We start from the raw sequence: 24,458 nt of genomic DNA, 5'->3' as shown, positions 1-24,458 counted from the left end.
ACAATTAAGACAATATATGATCACTAATAAACTCCCCCATCTCCAATGACACGTGACAATACAACAAGGACACATAATAAAACAGATATACTGGGGTACACTTTAGTGCTGTGCAATTCTATCTTTCCCACTGGCCCTCTTTCTATATCTAAAAAAGTCAGGCCACATAGTTAAAGCTATAGAAATGGTATCAAGTAAGGCTGGGGAATTACGATCCCAGTGGTGTCTCAAAAGAAGCCTTGGACTATGGAGTTAGCAGTTGCAAGGCTTCAAGGTGAAATAGTAAATCTGATCAAAGCACAAATGCATTCTAGATATTTCTTTCATTACAGACACATTCCTAATCCTCTATTTTGTCCACTATTATTGTTTTTGAGAATTATTTAACCAAAATCCCTACACTACTTTCCCTTTTATCACTCATTTTCTCTTTTCTAAGTTTCCTTAAAAGGCAATTTTTCCAGGCTTAATTTTTATTGTGACATCATTACTGGGGGCAAAGAAATACTGGTACCAGAAAATTGGTTTATTTTATTTAGTCATCTCTGGTGCTTCACTTCTCTGGAATAACTTTTTCAAATAGAGATAGAGAGAGGCAGATACAGAGATAAGAGTGAGAAAAGGAAAGGAAACCATAGCACTGAAGTGTCCTTTAATAAAGTGTGAGTTGGGATCAAATCCAGATCATGCAAATGGAGAAACTGCACCCAAGTTGATTATTTAATGTGGATCATGGTGATTGATACTGGCTTCCTTAGGGTTTGATTGGAAAATGATCCTTAAATCCAAGCAACTGATGATTTGGCTTCGCAATTCATAGACACTGGGGAGAGAGATTCTTCAGGTTTACAAATGTGTACCAGATTGATGAACAGATCATCAAAGCTGTGAACAATGAAATAAAATGTTGGTGTTCTGAGTTATAGAAATGTTATTTAAAAAAACTGCACCAAAGTGCATGGATCTGCATAAGGATTCTGGCTCCAGCCCCCAGCTCTCCACCTGCAGGGGAGTAGCTTCCAAAGTAATGAAGCAGTTCTGTAAGATTCTATCTTTTTCTCCCCCTCTCTGTCTTCCACTACTCTCTCAATTTCTCTCTATTCTATCCAACAACAACAACAGCAATTATAACAACAATAATAAAACAATAACAATAGCAACAAAATGCAATATAATGGCCTCCAGGAGCAGTAGATTTCTATTGCACACACTGAGCCCCAGAGATAACCTTGGAGGTAAAAGAAAGAAAGAAAATGTGCAGTCTAGAGTCATCTCTCCTATCTATAAAGTCATCCACCACTTCTATGGGCAGACAAATTATAGTTATTGCTCAGAAATATTTGAGGTAGATCCACTGTGACCCAGATTTAAGTGTCTACCTACCACTCACCCTTGTAGTATCTGTCATCTGGAAAGGCAATGTTCACCCAGTTCACCTCTTTCCAAAGACTACAATGGCTATTTGTCCCTAAATGTACACAATTAAACTCTGAAATTTTACATATAAGTCATTCAACTTTGCACACAGACACAAACCTTGTATTTTGTACGACTCCTTCTTGTATTTGCTTGTTGTTAATTTTTTTAAATAATTTTTTAAAAATATTTATTTTATTTATTTATTCCCTTTTGTTGCCCTTGTTGTAGTTATTATTGTTGTTGTCGTTGTTGGATAGGACAGAGAGAAATGGAGAGAGGAGGGGAAGACAGAGAGGAGGAGAGAAAGATAGACACCTGCAGACCTGCTTCACCGCCTGTGAAGCGACTCCCCTGCAGGTGGGGAGCCGGGGTTTGAACCGGGATTCTTATGCCGGTCCTTGTGCTTTGCGCCACCTGCGCTTAACCCGTTGTGCTATAGCCCAACTCCCGCTTGTTGTTAATTTACCAGGACACTGATAAGCTCTGGCTTATGCGAGTGTTGGAGACAGAACCTGGGACCTTCAGTGCCTCAGACCTGAAAGTTTTTTTTTTTAATTTTTTATTATTATTTTTTTGCATAGCCACTATGCTATCTCCTCAGTCCATCCTCCATTTTTGTCACTTGCTTCTGTTCTATTTTCTCTTCTCTTGCCTTCTCTCTCTAGCTTTTCTTTCTTTCTTTTTTTTTTCTCCTGTCAGGCAGGTTTGGAAACATAGAGACAAGCCCTCCAGGAACATGTGGACAACAGGGCCATCTGGAGAGGCTGGCTCACTCTCATTCTCATTTGCACTCACTCACCCCCTCCCTATGCTCATGCTTTACCCCCAGTGGATTTTGTTGAAGTCCTGAAACAATCCTGGCAAGGTCACACTGTTTGATTCTGCTGTCAGTTTAAATTATGTCTCAGTTTTTATATCTAAATCAAAATACAAGAGAATTAAAAAAAAAGGAGGGACAGTAAAAAGACACAGCAGAATCCTACAGAGTAGAGAAATGACATTTCAACTGACCAATTGATCTGCTCCCTTGACAGCTAACCCCCCTCTTATCCAAGTTATTAGTTAACATGCGTAAACTTAGCCAGATGAAGACCTCTGAGGATGGAATATATACTTTTTTCTGCAGGATAGGATAATGAAGTTTTTGATGAAAAATTTGAACATTAATTTAAAATGATAATTAATCCATTGATTGGTCGCATGCTAAAATCAAACTGTTTATTCTCAGAATTTATGACTTCAGTAAACTGCGATTTACTAAATTGTTACAGAGTATCTGTGGATTGAAGTTTTTATGTTTTGATCAGTTTAAAATTTATTAATAGAAGATGTTAAGGCTATAATATATTCCACTATTGTGCTGTAATTAAATAACATATTCAAAAAGTCAAAAATAAGCAATGCTTGATTTGGAACCTTTGGCAGTCTTCCATTTGCCCTGTATTTTATATATCCCCACTCAATAAAAGGATAATTATTTTCTATTTTGTTGAGTTATCTTGAATGTTTTCTACAGAAGGTTTTTTGAAACGTGCGTCTGCTTTTTTTTTTTCCCCTTTTCACTGGGGCTCAGTGTACCTGCACTACAAATCCACTGCTGCTGGAGGCCAGTTTTTCCCATTTTTGTTGCCTTTGATATTGTTATTATTATTATTGCCATTGTTGGATAGGACAGAGAGAAATCAAAAGATGAGGGGGAGACAAAGAGGGGGAGAGAAGACAGACACCTCCAGACCTGCTTCATGGCTTGTGCAGCGACTCCCCTGCAGGTGGGGAGATGGGGGCTCGAACCAGCATCCTTACTCCTTATGCGGGTTCTTGCACTTAGCACCATGTGCCCTTAACCTGCTGTGCAACCTCCCAGACTCCTGTCTACTTGTCTTTTATAGATTTAAAATATAGTGCAACAGTAGTATGTAAAGTTGACACAATCAGGGTTGAAAGATGGAAAAGTAGGTGATATATGTATGAGGTACCATCATATTTAAATGTGGTGTCAATTTATTTTATTGATGATATCTGTGTGTCATTAAAAGATTAACAGCGGGGGGCTGGATGGTGCACACTGGGTTAAGTGCACTTAGTATGAAAACCTAGCAAGGATCCAGGTTCTAGCCCCTGCTCCCCACCTGCGGGGTGGGGGGGTCCTTCACAAGTGGTGAAGAAAGACTTCAGGTGTCTGTCCCTCTCCCTATCTTCCCCTCCTCTCTCAATTTCTCTCTGTCCTATCTGAAAAAAATGGTCACAGTAGCATTGGTTCTGTAGTGCAGGCACCAAGCCCCAGTGATAACCCTGAAGGCAAAAAAAATAAAAATAAAATAAAATCACCAGCTTATTTATTCTGAAATTGTTCCTCTTGAGAAGGATCACTATTTGTTTCATTGAAATCAAACTATATTTATTACTTATAATTTCAGAAGGTAAAATATAACTTGTAGTTTAATATACTAAATATCACAATTCCATGATAATGTTTCCTGATTCAAACTTAATCTTATATCTCTTTGGTTTCCTATAACCAGTCATTTTAAAGTCAGGGAAATGGATCAGTGATAAAGTGCATGTCTTGCACCATGTTAGACCTAGCTTCAATTCCTAGAACAAGTAAAACAAAACCATGTGAGGACTTGATAATACTGCCTTTTTTATTCTTGATATACTCCATAATACTGAGGTGTTCAGATGATGAGAATTACTGGCTTTGTGCCGGTAGCCAACCCCCTCCCGTCTCCCATCCTCCCGTATCTCCAAACTCAGTGGCCAGTCACCTAACTCAAGTTGGACATGCTAAGATCGACCCAGTCTGGAAAAGAGAAATTTCCCATGAGTGGTCATCCCACTTCTGGTTATCTTGTCTATCTCCAAAACTCTCTCCCTTTACACTGTCTGAACTGGAAGACGCTTTGAAGAGGGTTAAACCGGAAATAGCTGCTGGCTATGATAACATCACCCCAGAACTCATTCTTAACCTGGGTCCCGCGGCAAAGAAGTGGCTCACTTCATTCCTGTCCCACATCTTGGAATCTGAGTCTATGCCCAAAGTTTGGCGTCTTGCGAAGATTATAGTGGTTTTGAAACCAAAGAAAGACCCAACACTGGCCGCCAGTTATAGACCAATTTCTCTCCTCTCCGTGTGTTACAAACTCATTGAGAGCCTGCTTCTGTCACGTATTTCTCATCTTACAGAGAAATTCCTATCACCCACCCAAGCTGGTTTCCGCCCAGGAAGATCTACCTGCGAACAAGCCCTGGCCCTCTCAACTTACATTGAAAATGGATTCCAGAAGAATTTAAAGACGTGTGCTGTCTTTGTTGATCTCACAGCAGCCTATGGCACGGTTTGGCACCATGGTCTCCTAGTCAAGGTCTCAAGATGCCTGCCTCCATGGGTGGCCAACACTATATCGTTTCTTCTCCAAAACAGAAGATTCCGGGTGCATCTGGCAGATGGAGACTTGTCTCAAGTGGCCTCCCCCAGGGCTCTGTTCTGGCTCCTACACTATTTAATATTTACATCAATGACCTCCCAGAAACTTCTTCAAGGAAGTTCATCTACTCTGATGACATCTGCTGTGCAACTCAAGCATCAACGTTCGACATCCTCAAGGAAACACTCACGAAAGATGTCTCTGATATCTGATTACTGTAAAAAATGGTGACTAATCCCTAGCACTGCAAAAACGGTATCATCTGTTTTCCATCTACACCATGCCTCGGCCTCATGAACTTAATGTGCAGCTTGGCGATACGAGAATCCGGCATGAAGCCCAGCCAGTCTATCTCAGCGTTACTCTTGATCGCACTCTGTCATTTCACGAACATCTCATAAAAACTGCAGCAAAGGTGGGCGCGAGGAATAACATCATAGCAAGACTGGCCAGCTCCTCATGGGGCGCGAGAGCTTCCACACTACGATCATCATCTCTGGCATTATGCTATTCCACTGCAGAATACTGTGCCCTAGTATGGTTCTGTAGCCCCCATGTCCACTTGGTTGATTCCAAACTATATTCCTCCATGAGGATAATTTCTGGAACCATCCGTTCAACCACGCTTCCATGGCTGCCAGTTCTTAGCAACATCGCCCCGCCAGATATTCGTCGGGATGTGGCATCATCTAAGTTCATTTCCCATGTCTACGCTCGACCGGACCTGCCAATATAAGTAGATATCTTCGCCCACCCTGTTCAACGCTTGACGTCTCATCACCCAATCTGGCCCCCCATGCCTACACTGAACTTCTCTGTTCCAGTCTCTTGGAAACAGAGCTGGCAGTCAGCTGAGGTAAAGAACAAACACCTCATCACAGACCCCTGCAGGCGTCAACCCGGCTTTGACCTAGCACGTTATGATTGGGCTCTCCTCAATCGCTATCGAACAGGCCATGGCCAGTGCGCCGCTATGTTCCATTGCTGGGGAGCCAGAGACGACCCGAACTGCCCCTGCGGCTACAGACAGACTATGACCCACATAGTCAACGACTGCCACCTCTCCAGATTCAAAGGAGGTCTCGAAACTTTACATCAGGCTCAACCTGATGCTGTTGACTGGCTACGGAAGAAGGGCAAATGCTAGAAGAAGAATGATTGGGCCCTCCTCAATCGCTATGGAACAGGCCATGGCCGGTGCGCCGCTATGTTCCATCACTGGGGAGCCAGAGATGACCCGAACTGCCCCTGCGGCTACAGACAATGACCCACATAGTCAACGACTGCCACCTCTCCAGATTCAAAGGAGGTCTCGAAACTTTACATCAGGCTCAACCTGACACTGTTGACTGGCTACGGAAGAAGGGCAAACGCTAGAAGAAGAAGAACTGGCTTTGTGTTTGATACTAAGAAGGTAGTTAGATTGCTACCTCCAATTGTACCCCAGTCAGGCTACTGAGGAAATTGACTTCCCACAGACAGAAGAGTCAGCAGCCCAAAACCAACCTTGCCAACTATGCCACATTAAAACCTCCTAACAGACAACCATCACATATTGAAGTGATTAACTTTTTCAAGGGTTAGTGATGTGGTGTTAGCACCAAGTATTATAGCCTCTTTCTAATGAGATAAGTCATCCATGTTCAGATTTAGTCAATCCTAGCAGTGGTCTCCACAGTAGAAGTTCATCTTAAAAATATAGTACTATATCTAGCTCTGGTGGGTTCTATTACACACACACACACACACACACACACACACACACACGATCTATGAAAATGAATATAAAGTTAGGTAAACAAGAATACAGAAGTCATAAACAATGGGGATTTGGTGATTCAATTACCATTGTGAAAATAGGTGATCATAAATTATTTTCTATAACATCAGCATTAGGACAACTACTTCCATGGGTTTAATATAAGTACTGTTCAAAAAACACTGCCAATGTTCTATTATGACAATTGTCTATGATTCAGTGTAAGAGCTGAGATGGTTTCAAGGACTCTTATTTTTGCTGTTGTCCATATGCAACCATACAATTAGATGAGCCTTTTACATAAGAAACTTTATATCCACTGATTTTAGATAAGAGTATTGAAGATATATTGAGTAAAAGAATCAAGGAGACTGACTTTTATCACTGATTTTTCTTTATTTTATTTTATTTTTTGCCTCCAAGGGTTAACTCTAGGGCTTGATGCCTGTAGTATGAATCCACTGCTCCTGTCACCATTTTTCATTTTTTTGGACATAACAGAGAATTTGAGAGTGAAGGGGAAGATAGAGAGGGAGAAAGAAATAGTGACACCTAAAGTCCTGCTTTATCACTTGTGAAGTGAACCCCCTTGCAGGTGGGGAGCCAAGGACACAAACCAGGATCCTTGCATGCTCACTGACTTTTCTATATACTCAAGTCTGAGTAAAATGAAATAATAGGAAAATGTGAGTCAAAAAAATTAAAATGTATGATTAAAATTTATTTCAATGTTACTTCTTCTTCTAGTGTTTGCCCTTCTTCCGTAGCCAGTCAACAGCGTCAGGTTGAGCCTGATGTAAAGTTTCGAGACCTCCTTTGAATCTGGAGAGGTGGCAGTCATTGACTATGTGGGTCATAGTCTGTCTGTAGCCGCAGAGGTAATTCGGGTCGTCTCTGGCTCCCCAGCAATGGAACATAGCGGCGCACTGGCCATGGCCTGTTCGATAGCGATTGAGGAGGGCCCAATCATAACGTGCTAGGTCAAAGTCGGGTTGACGCTTACAGGGGTCTGTGATGAGGTGTTTGTTCTTTACCTCAGGGGACTGCCAACTCTGTTTCCAAGAGTCTGGAACAGAGAAGTTCAGTGTAGGCGTGGGGGACCAGATTGGATGATGAGACGTCAAGCGTTGGACAGGGTGGGCGAAGATATCTGCTTATATTGGCAGGTCCGGTCGAGCGTAGATGTGGGAAATGAACTTAGATGATGCCGCATCCCAACGAATATCTGGCGGGGCAATGTTGCTAAGAACTGGCAGCCATGGAAGTGTGGTTGAACGGATGGTTCCAGAAATTATCCTCATGGAGGAATATAATTTGGAATCAATGTTACTAATGCACTATTAAAACTATTATACATGTCTATAATCATCATTCCATGTTGATAACTCCATTAGAATATATTTTCCATTATGAAAGAGTGCATTATATGTTTTATTTCCCTGCTCACATGTTCCTTTACTACCTCTCTTGATGGTTAATTTTATTTCCAGTCTTTTGGGAAATGATTTCTATTTTGTTATTGGTTTAGATATCATATGTTCTCAAACTTTAAAAAAAATCAATACTGTATCTTCCATATGTCCATCACTCTCACACACACACACACTTCATTAATGGTAATGACTAGAAAGATTCTCCCTCCTAGAGATAGATAACTGGTATCATGAATATAAGTTAAAAGATCAGCCACAGAGTTTAGGAGTCAGGAAAAATATGAAAAAGTATATGATCTGGACACCAGTAGCATGATTTGGGAATGAAGAAAGATCAATAGTTACCTTCCATCCCTTACCTCACATATCAAGGTAGTGTAATTTTTTCTTTAGTTTTATCTTTTTAACTAATCTATCTATTATCTGTGGGCTAGGATTACTTCTAGACTATTTGCACTTAATACACGTGTGGTGTTATGATAGGTGATTAGTGGATATAAAAAAAAAAAGAGAGAGAGGAGAGAATAACCAAGAAAAGGGAAGGAGATGGGAGTAATGAGGAGAAGAGGAGAGGAAACCCTGACAAATAGAAAATGTTGTGATATATGAGTTAAAAAGCGAACAATTTAGACAAATTTTATGCATCAAAGGTATAACTACTCTGACCTGGCTGGATTTGATCATCTCTAAATACGTCTAGCATTGTGCTATTTTAAAAATTTTTTGTTAATATTTGTTTATTTATGTATTTCCTTTGTTTTGCTTGTTGTTTTATTGTTGTAGTTATTCTTGTCGTCGTTGTTGGATAGGACAGAGAGAAATGGAGAGAGGAGGGGAAGACAGAGAGGAGGAGAGAAAGGTAGACACCTGCAGACCTGCTTCACCACTTGTGAAGGGACTTCCTTGCATTGGGGAACCAGGGGCTCGAACTGGGAGCCTTAAACAGGTCAGTGTGCTTCGCGCCACGTGCGCTTAACCTGCTGCGCTGCCACCCAACTCCCATTGTGTTATTTTTTAATGTAAAGAAGATATGTATGTTTAGATGCATTTTACATGTAGTATATGAACAGCATTGTGTGTACATAAAAAGCAAAAAAAGTGACTACTTTGAGAAAATGTTTCTCATATCATTTTCACAATTATATCACAGATTTTTCTTTAAAAACTTAGAAAGTACATAAATCCTAAATACGCTTACTTGTTAGAATTTGGATAACCTAAATGAAGTCTATTAAAGTCAAAGCAAGAAGGGAAAAAAAGGAAACAGACATGTATTGTAGACATGTACTATGTATGGCAGGGAGCAAAATATTCTGCTTAAGTTAGGTAATTAATTCTCATGACAATCTTATAATCTTATTAAGTTATTATCACTCTTCTAAATGAGGAAACTGAGAGTTTTCAAAAAGAAGCAAAATACCCAGCCTATAAAACTACTAAGTGATAGACCTGTCAGACTGATCTGGTTCTGTCTGATACTTATTTTTAAAAGGCACTTTCACTATGCATAGCTACTTTTGATGATAAAAGCCAATCTTTAAATTTGACTTATACTACAAAAAATGTCAATATAATTTTTACATACTTAGAAACACTTTCCTTCAGATTTTCGTTCAAGTATCCTAAAAGCAACGAAATGCACACCTTTCGTAATAGCAGTGGTCACCAGACACATCTGTTGTCACAGGAGGACTCTTTCAGTCCATGAGCTTTGTTGACATTAATTCAAACCTTTATTCTCTTATGTATGGTTCATATGTTTCCATACATAAATAAAGACCTCATCTTGAAACCAGTAAGTAAAATTGAAGTGTGGCATATTTTAATGGCTCAGAAAGCCTGCCTATCCTAAGGGATAGCACCAGAAATATTCACATCTTCAGCAAAAAATAAATTAGTTGGGTGTTTCATGAGGCAAAGGGAGATGCAAATATTTCAACAATCAAACTAGAATGTTTCAATTCTTGAAAAAAATGCAGTTGTTTGGAAAATTTTGACTTTTGATAGGTGTTTGGCATTTGATAGATATGAAGACATTCAAAATGGACCAAAAATACAAAATGTCATTGTTATCAATGGACTGGCATAGCATTCAATCTCTTCCAGAAGAATTTATCTGCAGTCTCACCAATGAATATGTGCTTCCTAATTTGGTTTGAAAAACAAAATCTAAAGTGAATTATTTATTTTTAAAAGATAATGTACACATCTAATCTAATTTTTTATCTTCCTTCACTGAGAAGTTTACAGTTTTTCTGATTGAGTAAGAGGGAATAAGACACAGGTGATAGTGGGTTAGCATTATGCTACTTTGTCTTAAATTATGGATATTAAGCAAATCAAAAGTTGGAAGCTATCAAAGCAGCTCCTCTCATATACTAAGATTTTAAAAACTATTTCCTAAAGTAAATACTTTAAAGTGATGTACATCAGTGATAAAAAGACAGAATGATGAGACATAGAAATAGAATGGAGACAAGTCAGGACTATGTCAAGGGGCCACAATGACATTTTTATTCTCATTCACACATGATCATGCTCCTTAGCTTAGATCAGCTCAAGCTCCAGGTTGAATTGCATTTACATAAAATACTCAAATGGCCAAAGGGCCCCTTGCAAACACCATGAATCCATATACATTCACTACCTGAACTGCAATTCTATTAATTTAGTGAAGTATAATTGCAGAAAATTATCCAAAGCTTCTCTATCTATAAGCCCCACTTCAGCAAAACCCCGAGGTTACATGGTAGTTTTTAAGTAGAGCGCAAATGTCCTTCTAAAATGATTCTTGCTAGTCTCTTCTTAATTGAATTAGTTCAGTTAATAGAATACAATCACCATTTCCACAATGACTGTAACACCTGGAATTTACAATGATTTCCCCCCCCCTTTATTCTGGATTCTGTAGGTTTTAAAATTAAAATTGGTAGTGTGTAATCAAATTCCCTTCTCTTCTGAGCAGGAATATGGAAGAAAACACATAACCACTGAATTTCTAGACCAACATCAACAGAATATTTTGTTTATATTAATTTATATTCTTTTTATTTCTTGGTTTCCTATGGGCTTAATGAAATTATCTAAGAATTTCATCTTTAACTTATGAGGCAGATACATTAATAACAGTTCTATAGTCTGCCTTATTTAAGTGAAAGAAATTAAGAATAATAAATTTTCTAATAATCACTTGATTGTTTCTGTTTCTCTTCATTTAATCTGCATATTTTAAAATTTAAGTTTAATATTATAAAGGTAGTAAATTCACATTATTGAAATTCAAACGTACAGAAAAGTTTATGTTATATTTAGTGGATATATACTGTGATTTCTGAATAGAAATCCATTGATCTGGCTGGGCTAGTGGCTCTTTCTGTGGACTAGGAGAAATCCACTGATTAGAATATAAGGTATGCTTTTTCAACTGAAACAAATATCAGATATAAAACTAATATTATGTAGCCAGGTGGTGACTCATCTGGCAAAGTACACACATTACTATGTATGATAAAATGACCTTGGGTTCAGGCTATGTACATGGGTTGGAGAACTCCATAAGTGCTAAAGTAGTACTGCAGTGCCTTTTCTTCTCTTTATCTCCTTTCTCTCTATCTCTCTCTACCCATTCTGTAAGCATCCAGCCTTAGTGATAGCCCTGGTGGTAAAACAAAATGAAACAAACAAAAATAATAATTCATAATATATTAATATGTGCCCACTATACCTAAAATCTGTGTTTGATTGATGGGGATATTTTTGCACATAATATTGCATATAATAGATTTTCATCAGCTTCTATCACTGCTTTTCTATCTCCTTATAACTAGAGCTTACTTCTTTTTAAAATTCTTTTATATTCATTTATATTCCCTTTTGTTGCCCTTTTTATTGTTGTAGTTATTATTGTTGTTATTGATGTCATCATTGCTAGATAGGACAGAGAGAAATGGAGAGAGGAGGGAAGACAGAGATGGGGAGGGAGAGATAGACACCTGCAGAACTGCTTCACTGCTTGTGAAGCAATTCCCGTGCAGGTGGGGAGCCGGGGCTCATACTGGGATTCTTAAGCAGGTCCTTGCACTTTGTGCCATGTGCACTTAACCCCCAGCACTACCGCCTGACTCCCTGGAGCTTACTTGTGTGCTAAACAGCTACCTTTACTTTTGAGGAGTCAGACCACAGTATATGCAACTATTTAACTGAATCCTTAGAAGAGTTAGAATAACTGTCTATTCAAGGTAGTGGGTATTTGATGAGACAAGAAGGACAAGCTCATCTACAGGTAGAGAGAATTATCAGTTTACCCTGAGCTGAGTATTCAAAGCCCTCAGGAGCTCTTTGTCTACCAGCTATAGGCAGTGAAGCCAAATATGCAGTGAATTTATTGAAACATGTAATTTAGTAAAGGAAAAGTAAACAAATAATTGTCAAAAGTCACACTTCTCAATAAGGGGAAAGTAATTATAAGTCAAATATATTGTAAATTGAAGGTCAACAGAAAAGGAAGCAGTTAACAAGGAGGTTACCATGAAAACAAGAACAATAATGCTATCTCTGATCTAAAAATACATCCACAAGTGAGATACAGTATTTCTGTTAGCTTTCCTGTCCTGAATTTTTATAGTGAAAAGGGGCCAGAGAGTAAGGGAGAGTAGGTCATAGTGAAGGAAAGGAAACAAATATGCTTATGATTTTTCAGTTGAGAGGAAAAAGAGCCTTGACATTTACAAGTCTGTGATTATAGCTCAATCAGAAACTCAGCCTAGGCCAATAGGTTGTTAGATAAAGTGTTGAAAAGAAGGGTGGGGTCATCTTCAAGTAGTTGTGTGCTTTTTAAGAAAAGTGCAGATTTTTTTCCTATGATAAGAGGGTGGTAGATGAGATATTCTGTGAGGGGAAATGTGAAACCATAATTAAAAAGAGAAGAACATCTTGTGATCTTCCACTGACTTTGTACTAAGTATTGGATTTCAGTAAATATACATAGAAAAGACCCACTATCTTTCCAGTTAGAAAGAATATTATGAAGGTTTGCATATTAAAGCAGTGATTAGGAGTCTAAGTAAATAGATGATCTATTAGTACAATATGTAATTATTTTTTTCCATGGGCCAGTACATCAGACAATGACTTTCAGATGCATTTTAAGTTGAATTTAATTACCTTTTATGAAACTTGGAAATTGTTTGTTTCTATTTGGACAGATGCCAGAGCAGCATATCTATCTGATATAGACTGATTTATTCTAAAAAACTCTCACAAGTTAGTATCAGCTGGTTTACAAATACCAACTAATAGGCTTTTACAGGTTTCTCAGAAATTAATTACAGTAGATTTAAATTATTTGCTATGTTGATAATGGAATTCCCAAGGAATCCTCAACTTTTAAAACTTCTAATATTGTTGCTTATAAACATGAGGCTAAACTCCAACCAGAGTCTAGAAGCTCACTGTCCTGTCTGTTATGTTTACTATTTAAGCTATAAGTAGACATGCATGCATATTTGGCTATCTTTATTAAAACAGTAAGTAAAAGCACATCTGCTTAACCAAAATATTTAAGATATACCCATAATATGCCTAATATTAGGTATTGGACTATAATCATTACACCTAGCTATAAAACACAGCAACGTGGATTGTGGGTTAGTTTATTGTATAATTTTATAGATACATTGCACTATGATTGGAAATCTATCAGATTTTTTTTCTAGCACGGCTAGGTTGTTATAAGCTGCAGAGTATAAAAAGAAAGTATCAGTCCATAAGATACATGGTCCACTGCATGTTTGGTAGAATCATACTTAATTAACACACATAATGTTTTCTGTGTATTGAATAATCCATACTAAAGTATTTTTAAAAATATGAGTTATTTAATGATGATTAACATGATTGTAAGATAACAAGGGTACCATGCATTCATCAAAGTTCAATGTTACATCCTCTGCATTGGAAGCTTCCCTATTTTTTTATCCCTCTGGCAGTATGGACCAAAATTCTTTATGGAGTACAGAAGGTAGGAGTTCTAGCTTCTGCAATTGCTTTTCAACTGGACCCAACCTGTTTCTATCTTTCCCTAGTGGGGTAGGGGTCTGAAGAGGTCAGACTTCAAAACACATTGGTGAGGTCCTCTGCCCAGGGAAGTCAGGATGGCATCATGGTATTATATGCAACTTCAAGGCAACTTATGGGTACATCATTGGAGTTGGAAAGTTGATATCAGGTTTGGCATCTCTAGATACAGTCAGAAGTGAAATGTGGCATGGTGACACTAGTTGAAATGATTTAGTTGAGGTCAGCAGAGGTTGTATCACAGGGTAGGAGGTGAAGAGGGGAAGCATCAAGAAAAGCAAAGGAAAATGATAACATAAAATAGTCAAAGAGAATCACTACTCTGCCTTCCCTTATAAATCTAGGGAAGGAGAACTAATGGATTTCATTAAGCATTATATCCATTTTAGTTTGATTTTTCCATCACAGGCATCCTAAGTAGTAGAATAAAGAACATAATAACTTAGGTGACACTACCCTGATACAGCCAAATAAGAAAATCATTACACTGAATTGGATCGCTGTCTTAAACAATGTGGGTGATTCTCCTAGTACTTATAGCCTATACTGGAAACCTATACAACAACAGGAAACAACAAAGGTTTAAAAAGAAGAACATCGAGAGAGTGTGAAGAATATTAAAAGGAGAGTATTAAAAATGCTTGAAGAGGGGGGTTGGGCTGTAGCGCAGTGGGTTAAGCATGGTTGGAACCCCTGGCTCCCCACCTGCAGGGGATTTGCTTCACAGGTGGTGAAGCAGGTCTGCAGGTATCTTTCACTCCCCCATCTCTATCTCCCCTTCCTCTCTCAATGTTTTCTCTCTCCTATCAAAAAAATTTAATGCTTAAAGAATAAAAGATAAAATGTGAAAAATAAAGCAAGTTTTAGTTTTTTTTTAATAAAGCCTACTTAGGAATGACTAAAAACTGACCTAAATAAGTAAATAAAATATACAATATATTTAAAGATATGTGCTATAAGACTTTCATATGAATTCAGTGATTAACTTCTGACAAGTTTATCCAAGCTTGCTGGACTAGTTTTAATGAATAGATGAAAAGGATTGTAATTAGCAGCTCTCATCTGTATAAAACGAGGTTCTGATAATTTATTTAAATTGGTTCTCATCCCCCTTCCTTAAAATGGTCTCTAGAAATGCTTCTCTTTGGAGGAAATTAAATGTAATTTTGTTTAGATGCTTTCTGTGGATAGACTGAGATGTATTCAAAACTAAATGAAGACATTTTGAAATATTGTAAAGAAAAACGTGAGAATCATTCATTTATTGACCTTACAAATTTAAAGATTTTATAATAACGCAAAATTATGAATTAATCAAATCTTATAAGATTAGGTGAGTACATTTGGATTATAGATTAAACAGAATACCAAATGAACAGGAGTGGATAACTGGTAAGTATAGGAAGATATGGGTGGGAAGTGTTCTCTGATAAATTCTTCAGCAATATAAGTCCCGATAAAATGTTGTGAGAAGAGAAATTCATTGACAATCATGTTAAGATAAGTATTGAAATAATCAAAAAGGCAAATCAAAATTAAAATTTTCAAAATGTCAGCCCTTTAAAAGTAAGCTTTCCCCCTGCAGGTGGGGGATCAGAGACTCAAACCTGGGTCCTTGCACATTGTAACATGTGTGCTCAACCAGGTGTGCCACCACCTGGCCCCAGCACCCTCATTGTTTAACTTTTATTTTTTCTCTCTATTAAATAAATGAAAGAATAAATTGTTTTTTAAAAAATGCCCTGCCCTAGACTTTTTTCTTTTTTCTTTCTTTTCTTTTCTTTTTTTTTTTTTTGCTTACTCAATACTTCCTAGAGGGAGGATGGATAGTGGCACACCTGGTTAGGTACACATGTTACCATGTGCAGGGACCTGGGTTTGAGACCCTGCTTCCCATATGCAGTTGAGAAGCTTCATGAGCAATGAAGCCAGTACAGTAGATATTTCTCCATTTATGTCCTTCTCTGTCTCCTCACCCCCTCTCAGTTTTTCTTTGTCTTGTCTAATAAAAAAGAAAAAGGAAAGATGAGAAGAAGAGGATCTGTAAAAAGAGAGGGAGGAAGGAATGGAAGACAAGCTCCTGGGAGGAGTGGACTATTGTACAGACATAGAATCTCAGCAAAAAACACTTGCCTCAATAAAAATAAATTTAAAAGAGAGTATTTCCAAGACATCTTTTTAAATAAATTAATTCTACATGGTTATTACAATGAAATCATAGAATATAATCATAGAATATAATTAAAATATGAGCCATCATTAAATTTAAAAAACTTGATGGATACTTAGGTTGTTGTATTTATTATAACTCTCATTAAAAGCATTCTTCTGTGAATATTTTTATATCTTTTATATAAGGAATAGTAACTTCCCAGAACTAGACAGTTTGATCAACTTTGTATACAACTTGCATAGAGATATACCGCCTATTAGGATGCAAAAGTGGCCCATTACCCAAATATCTATACTATTAAGTGAATAATAATATTTTCTTTTCTTTCTACCTTCTTTTGATTCTCTTGTCTGCTCTTCCTCCTCCATTTTCTCCTTCACAACATTTGTTTTCTGCTCATTCTAATATTCCCCTCCTTTCTCATGTTTATTAGCTACTCATATTTGATCTTTTTCTTTTTGCTTATGTCCACTGCTAATTTTTATTCACACTACACTGACTTATTCATAAGAACTGTATGTATTAAGAATGTGAGTACTTTTACATGAAACTGTTTTTATAATTTTCTCCTAGTTTCATTTAAAAAAGTCTAACTCGATGCTTTTAGTCAATAAGGTTTTATGAAAGAATATAATTATCAGGGGCCAACTGGTGGCACACTTAGTTGAGCACATGCATTATAATGTGCAAGGACCCAGGATTGAGCTCCCAGCCCCCACCACCTGCAGGGGGAAAACTGTGAGTGGTGAAACAGTGTTGCAGTTGTCTCTCTGTCTATCCCCTCTATCATCCCCTTTCCCTCTCGATTTTTGGCCGTCTGTAGCCAATAAGTAAATAAAGATTATAAAAATAAAAGTTAATATAATTATATATCTACATGCTTTAATTCTAAATTTAACTTTTTAAATTTAATTTATGAAAAAGAGAAGGAAGAGAATGGACAAAAAGAGAGCACCAAAGATTTCTTCAACCTGGGTCATGCACATGAGAAAACAGTACACTATCTAACTGAACAACTTGTTGGCCTGAATTTTGTAAACTTTATGATGTTCTTTCTCACTGAAGGACTATAGTTGCTAAAATTATTATTATTTTTTGTGATTCTGCTCAATTTTTACCGTAAGTATTTAATTCACTTTTATCTTTGTCTAATTTTTTTTTATTTTCTGTCTTTCCCTTATAATAAATCACCAGCTTTTACACAAAATTTGTTAAAGAATCTATATTTTTTCAGACTAGTTTTAAAAGTCTCTTCTCCAATCATACACTTCAGTATATGCAACATGGTACTGAACCAGGAGTCTCAGGTATGTATGTCCTGTGTATTAGCACTAGCACTCTTTCTTGGGTTATTCAATAGCAATTAAAAATGGAAATTAAAAAACCTTAAGCTGTCATTTTTTATTTGGATGCTTACAAAATATATGGAACAGCAATTTTTTACAGTATTTTTTCCCTACCAGATCACTGCTCAGCTCTGGTTTATGGAGGTACTAGGGATTGAACCTGAGACTTTGAAGCCTCAGGGGTGAGAATCCCTTTGCATAATCATTATGCTACCCCTTGAGTAAAAAAAAAAAAAAAAAAACTTTTCAAGTAAGAATTTTGTTAGGAGATCTTGGTGTAGACAGGTGATTCTACTCACACCATTTCACCAGAATGGCCACTGGATAGACAACTTTATATACATAAAAATCAAGTTCATATATACTTTTGTGCTACTTTTCTTTCCTTTAAATAACCCACTATTAAATTCAGATATTTAAAGTGTTATTGCAAATAAGTTGTACTTATCTATCATACTGTTCTCAAAGTCAAAAGCAAGACTTTCTTTAACAGCAGTTATTTCAGTGCTCAGTCCTGTATCCTTGTGGGCTGTGCATCAGATCTTTTTGTCTTCCTTTCTCAGGCTACCTAAATAAAGCAGAAGTAGCAAGAGGGATCTTCCTGCAGGAGCATCTTTCTTTGAAGTGACAAGGAAGCAGCATCTTTCACAGCTGGCAGTGCATGCCTGCATAATATCTGGATGCCAGAAGTGCTCTTGAAGAACAAACAGGCAACCTGTTTCCTCCTCAAGCAGCAGCAAAAGCTGTCAAAACCACAGGTGTATCGGGAGCCACCCCTCCATCAAGCTGTTTACATTCCTCTTTCATTCTAGCATTTGGCAGCTGAGGTTGATTCTAGCCTTGGCAGCAGAGACAATATATCTCTCAGGATTTAAGTCATACAGATGGTGTTAGAATTTAGCAGTTTAGTGCATGTTCCCACAATGGTATGGAATCAAAGACCCTGGGATAAGTAATGCAGCATTTTTTACTTAGTAAAGATCTGGATGGGATCACACATGCCTACTATCCAAGATCCACTCCTGTCCCAGGTCTTTGAAATCTTACTTTGAACTATATAGTTTTTGTAGAGCTGATAACTGGTAGCTATGGAGCTGAAAAGAAGAATAAAGTGAGATGAACTTACTTTTATTTTAAAAAGATTATTTAATATTAGTTTTACATATTCTATTCACAGGTGATTTTCAGGAATACTGATATATAATTTAATTATCATTTATAATTGGAAAAAAATTCTAATTTTCCAATAAGCTTCATCAGTAAGCCAGCATACCATTTAGAAAAGAGCACAATTTTAATAAACACAGTGTTACATATATTCCAAATTTTGTGCCTTACTTGCAATATAAGAAGTCATTTCATTGAAAATTCCTGATACTTTGATTAAGATGTAGAATAGCATGAATAGTTAAATTATTATGTTTTATTACCCTATCAAATTTTTTTAATTAATTAGCTTTTGCAAAATTTCACAAGAACTAGAAATATTATGTATATTTTATATTTAAATTATGGTATAACTTTACTAATAATAACTTATATGAAGGAAAATGTGGATAATTATACAGGGATCTTTCTTTTTTATGAAATAAGATGAAAATGAGCATAGTAAGACTAAGACTGATATTTGTTGGTTAATGAAGATGTAATGTGCTGTGTCCAGTGATACCCTAAGTTAATTTTGACCTAGTTATTTTACTACATATTATTTCTTATCTTAAAAGAGGTTTATGCTAATAAAGTAAAAGAAGAATTCTAATTTTCATTAACCTTAATGGAAATATATATTTTTGTAAGTGGCAGGCAATTTGAATATGTTTTCTCTGCATACTAACTTAAAAAAGATAATATTTTAAGCACATTTTTCCCATGCGACACATGAATAGGGGAAGCTATTCATGTATCGCATGGGAAAAATGTGCTTCTTCGTCAAGATATATCAATATAAAACCAGCTGACTTCTTAGGTCATTAATTCACTTTTTTGAAGACATGAAACCCTTTTATTATGACTTCTCTCTACATTGTGCTTTCTTCAACAGAAATTTCAGGTTTGATCTAACTCATAACCCAAATATAATATTTCATAAAGCACACAGTATGGCATTAAGGGCTTAGAAATCCACCAACAATCTTTCTGTCAAACATATATCTTACATGTAACATGTTTGGCCATCAGGGGAATCTGAGTCTGTGGGTTGTGTTCCACCTGTGAACCTGTGCTTTCAATCTAAATAGATGAGCCAAAATGCAATAGAAAGACATTGCCATGGCTAAGAGGTATGTATATATTTTTACTTTGGATGCGGAGACCTAATCCAACCCTCTATTAAATCACAAGACATAGGCAGCTCTTCATAACTACTCTTTCCTAGAAATCATTCCTATCTTACCTGAAATGAACTCAATTTTATTGAAGCTTCCAATGTCCAAAGAGAAGAGAATGCTATAATTATTATTTTGGGCAGGTATGTATAATATCTTGGAAATAAAACATACATTAAATATTCTTTTACAGTTGCTTAAGCTTCTTAGGACATCTTTAGTAACAGATATTTATCTGAGCATGCTAATCACAGGGCAATCTTAGTTGAGTGGATGAGGTTTGTTGGTCTCATAAAATTGTTCTGAGATTCCCGAGCTTGCAAGGACATTCACCCCCTGTTTAGTATATAAGAACTTGTGGTAATTCCTCCGTTGTATGATAACACTATAGTTGAAAGACCAATATGGTCAATTCACAAACTCTAGTCATTGATAAGCACATTATTTCACAAAACAAATACACAATCAACAATAAGCAACCAACATGGGGTTTGTTAGGACCATCCTACTAGTAGTCAATAAGTAACATACACAGTACAACTAATACACAAACTCTCGATCCAAAATACTGACTTAGATTAAAGATAGAGGAAAATAGATTCAACACAAACATCTATCTATTTTTCCAAATGTACTTTCACTATTTATCAATCCAATTTGCTCACATTATATAGTTAGAATCTGGGGAGCTAATAAAACCATGATTTAATTTCACATCCTCCAATAAATTCTGTTGAGTGGGTTGAAATAATAAATTCAGCCACTACATTACAGGTAGATATCTGAAATGTTGTCCAAAATTTTTGTTTTGAAGAAGTAATTATTAAAGAGGTGCAGGGGAAAGGTATGTCTATTTTTTAAATCTCCAAAGAGTTTTTTATTTTTTGTTGTTTGTTCATTTTTACCAGAGCACTGCTCAGCTCTGGCTTATGTTGGTGTGGAGGATTGAACCTGGGACTTTGGAGCCTCAGGCATGAGAGTTTCTTTGCATAACCTTTATGCTATCTATCCCCACTCCAAAGAGCAAATGTTTTATTGCTTAAAACTCTGCTGGTCAAAGCACCATCACTTATCAACTGATTAAACAAGTAGAATCCCTATAAGGAGGGTTGTTTCTAAGCTTTCACCAGAATTTCAGCAGAATTTACTAATTATGACAAACACATATTTTCTTTTTTTAATATTTATTTATTCCCTTTTGTTGCCCTTGTTGTTTTATTGCTGTAGTTATTATTATTGTCGTCGTTGTTGGATAGGATAGAGAGAAATGGAGAGAGGAGGGGAAGATAGAGAGGGGGAGAGAAAGACAGACACCCGCAGACCTGCTTCACCACGTGTGAAGCGACTCCCCTGCAGGTGGGGAGCTGGGGGCTCGAACTGGGATCCTTAAGCGGGTCCTTGCGCTTTGCTCCACCTGCGCTTAACCCGCTGCGCTACCACCCGACTCCCTAAAGACATACTTTCTTTTATCTTATATTCACTGATCTATGTTTATTGGATCCTGTCCATTTAACCTAGGAATTGAGGTTGTTTTTTAAACAAACATTCAAAGAGTAGCTAAGTGCACAGCTTTGAGCTGGCACTATGCAATTTTCTTACTAACAACTAGGGCTGAGCCTCTTCAGACCATTCCGGCTATGGCAAACAATGTTATCTTCCTCAGAAAAGTCAAGGTCAATTTCATCCTGAAAGAATACATTTACAACTAACATCGTTGAATTAAAACACGAATATGCCTTCCATTTCTAACTTCACATCTTACCTGACAAAGCAGTGAATGAACTCCCATTCTAATTATCTCTCAATACGTATCAGCAATATACTACATCTTTTACAAAAAAAAGAAAGAAAGAAAAAGAAAAGAGAAAAAAGAAAAAGAAAAAGAAAGAAAGTAAGGAAAAAGAAATGTGTTTCCTGAGATGAAAAAAAAATCATCTCCACTTAATCCAAAGGTCCTTTTCCTTAGCCTCTTCTTTCTTCCCCTGAAGTTTATATCCTTTGACTTACTTGTATTGTATGTGCAAGTAATTTCCGTTAAAAAAATAAATTCAGTTTTACTTCTAATTATGTTTGTCATGGTTGGGGTGAGAAGAAGGGGTCTCCTGTTTCCTAAGGCTATGCAGCTGAAGTGGGCAGAAACAATTCTGCTACATTCACTGTTGTCACTAAGATATAGTCCATTGATTTTCCTGGCTGTTAAGAGAAACACTGGGTTTGGAAGAATTCTGAATACAAGCTGGCCCAAGGCAAAACAAACAAACAAACAAACAAACGGGAAATGCTTATTTTCCACTCAGGTTTCCTCCAGTTCTATTTTCTTCCCCAGTACCCCTGCTTCCATTAAGAAACTATGGCTCTCATGACCTCTCTAATAGATCAAAAATGTCTGAAGAAAAGACCAGTAGATTACCTCCCCTTCAATATTCCTCTTTACCTACAATAATTCTGACTCTCTACTCACACATGAATAGTAACAGTTAATTTTCTTTCTAAGCCCAAGTAGTACATTCACTTTGATCTTACATGTAAGCCTTTTCTTTCATTCATTAAAGAATATTTATGTCTGAGTCTTTATACTTGTCCCTTTCTTTCTCAACTTTCAGTCATTCCTTCTCCATGTGCTTTGTCCACTATAATGCAATTGGAACAGATAAAATAGCAAGCATGCTTAGTGAATGCCTTATTTCCTCAACCCAATTAAATGGCCACTCTCCCACAGTCACCTTCCCTTCCTCGTAAAGCCTTGTTCTACAAATATTTCCTTGTCTTCAGCCCCTTGTTCATCCTTATGTTTGAGTTGTCTGAAGTTTCTTCCTCTAAAACTCATTCCACCGTGCCTCAAACAAGATTATATACATCTATGGAAAAGGTTTTTGACTTCTCTGTACCATTTGTTACTAGTTTTGCCTTTGATGGTAATTTCCTCCCTGAGACTCTCCCCCACTGCAATAGTCCCACCAACCCATATCTTTATTTCCTAAATGTGCCCTTTAACCTATGTCATATGACTCTACTCTTCATTGCATATAGACTGTTTAGTTATTATTAGTATAATTTTATCAGTCTACCTACTTTGTGAATATAGGCTTGGATCTTTATCTCTAATTTATTTCATCTACACATATCCACCAGTGTCTTCATAATGTCTTTAGTAAAATATTTACTTTAAAACACAATCTATTTGTCAAACACAACAAAGTAATTGTAATACTATCTTCTTTCCTCTCAGTATCTACTTCTGTTCTTTATGCTTTGCCTGTTTCAAATACCTTCTCTGAACTATATAGTTCCTAATCTCTAATACTGTCTTTTCCCGATGTTGCTATATTCAGTGTGACACCACAGTCTCAGCAGTTCTCTTTTTTTTAAATTTTTATTTTCATTTCCTATTTGATAGGACAAAGAGAAATTGAGAAGGGGATGGAAGAGAGAGAGAGAGAATGAGAGCTCCATAGCTAGTGAAGCTTCCCCTGCAGGTGGAAACCTGGGGGATGACTTGGGTCCTTACACATGGAAGGTAACATGGGAAGTCAATCAAGTGCTCTAATTCCCAGATATCTGAAGTTTATCTCTTTTTTAAAGAGATACATTTTAAAGAATTATTTTCGTAAGGGAGAAAGAGAGCACTTGAGCACTGCTTAGCTCTGGCATAAGGGCCTCAACTTGTAGCCTGTGGAACTTCAGGCATGTAATTAGTGCACTAATGAGCTCAGCTATCTTCATTACCCAGTCACACTAGCATCACTATAATTAAATGGATGTGGTGTTGCCCCATACCTGAAATATTTGGTTGTCTTACTTCTGCATGTTGCTGACAGATTAATCTTAGAATATAGCTATCATATTATTATCTTATGCTTAAAAACTATCATTAGCCACTTACTTCTTTCAATTATATCCTAATTACTTTTTCTGACACTTAAGACCTGACATGACATAGAATTGAAGCAGCATGACCATAATTCCAGCTAAGTAAAACTACAGACTTCTTTTATTTTATTTTATTTTATTTTTATTTGGTGAGGTCAAGTCACAACACACCTGGTTGAGAGTACAAGTGTCAAAGCACATGGACACCTTTCCCCCTGAAGGTGGAGATGGGGGTTTGAACCTGGGTCCTTGTGCATTGAAACCTGTGCACGCAACCAGGTATGCCACAACCCAACCCCTCAAACTACAGACTTTAAAAAAATAATTTAGAATTTTCTTTCTTTCCTTCTCCTAATTTCTTCTTCCTCTTCCTTCTCCTTCTCCTCCCCCTCCTCCTTTTCCTCCTCCTCTTCTTCTTCTTATTTTTCTTGTTCCTGTTCTCCTTCTCTTTCTCCTTCTCCTTCTTTTTACTAGATTAATATCTCCTTATTGATTTTTTTTACATAGAAAAAGACAGTTGGTACAGTGAATAAAGCATCAGACTCTCAAGCATGAGGTCCTCAGTTCAATCCCTGGCAGCACATGTACCAGAGTGATGTCTGGCTTTTTCTCTCTCCTCCTATGTTTCTCA

Source organism: Erinaceus europaeus, chromosome 9, assembly GCF_950295315.1.
Source record: "Erinaceus europaeus chromosome 9, mEriEur2.1, whole genome shotgun sequence".
In the NCBI taxonomy this organism is placed as follows: Eukaryota; Metazoa; Chordata; class Mammalia; order Eulipotyphla; family Erinaceidae; genus Erinaceus; species Erinaceus europaeus.
This window is presented reverse-complemented; position numbering follows the sequence as displayed.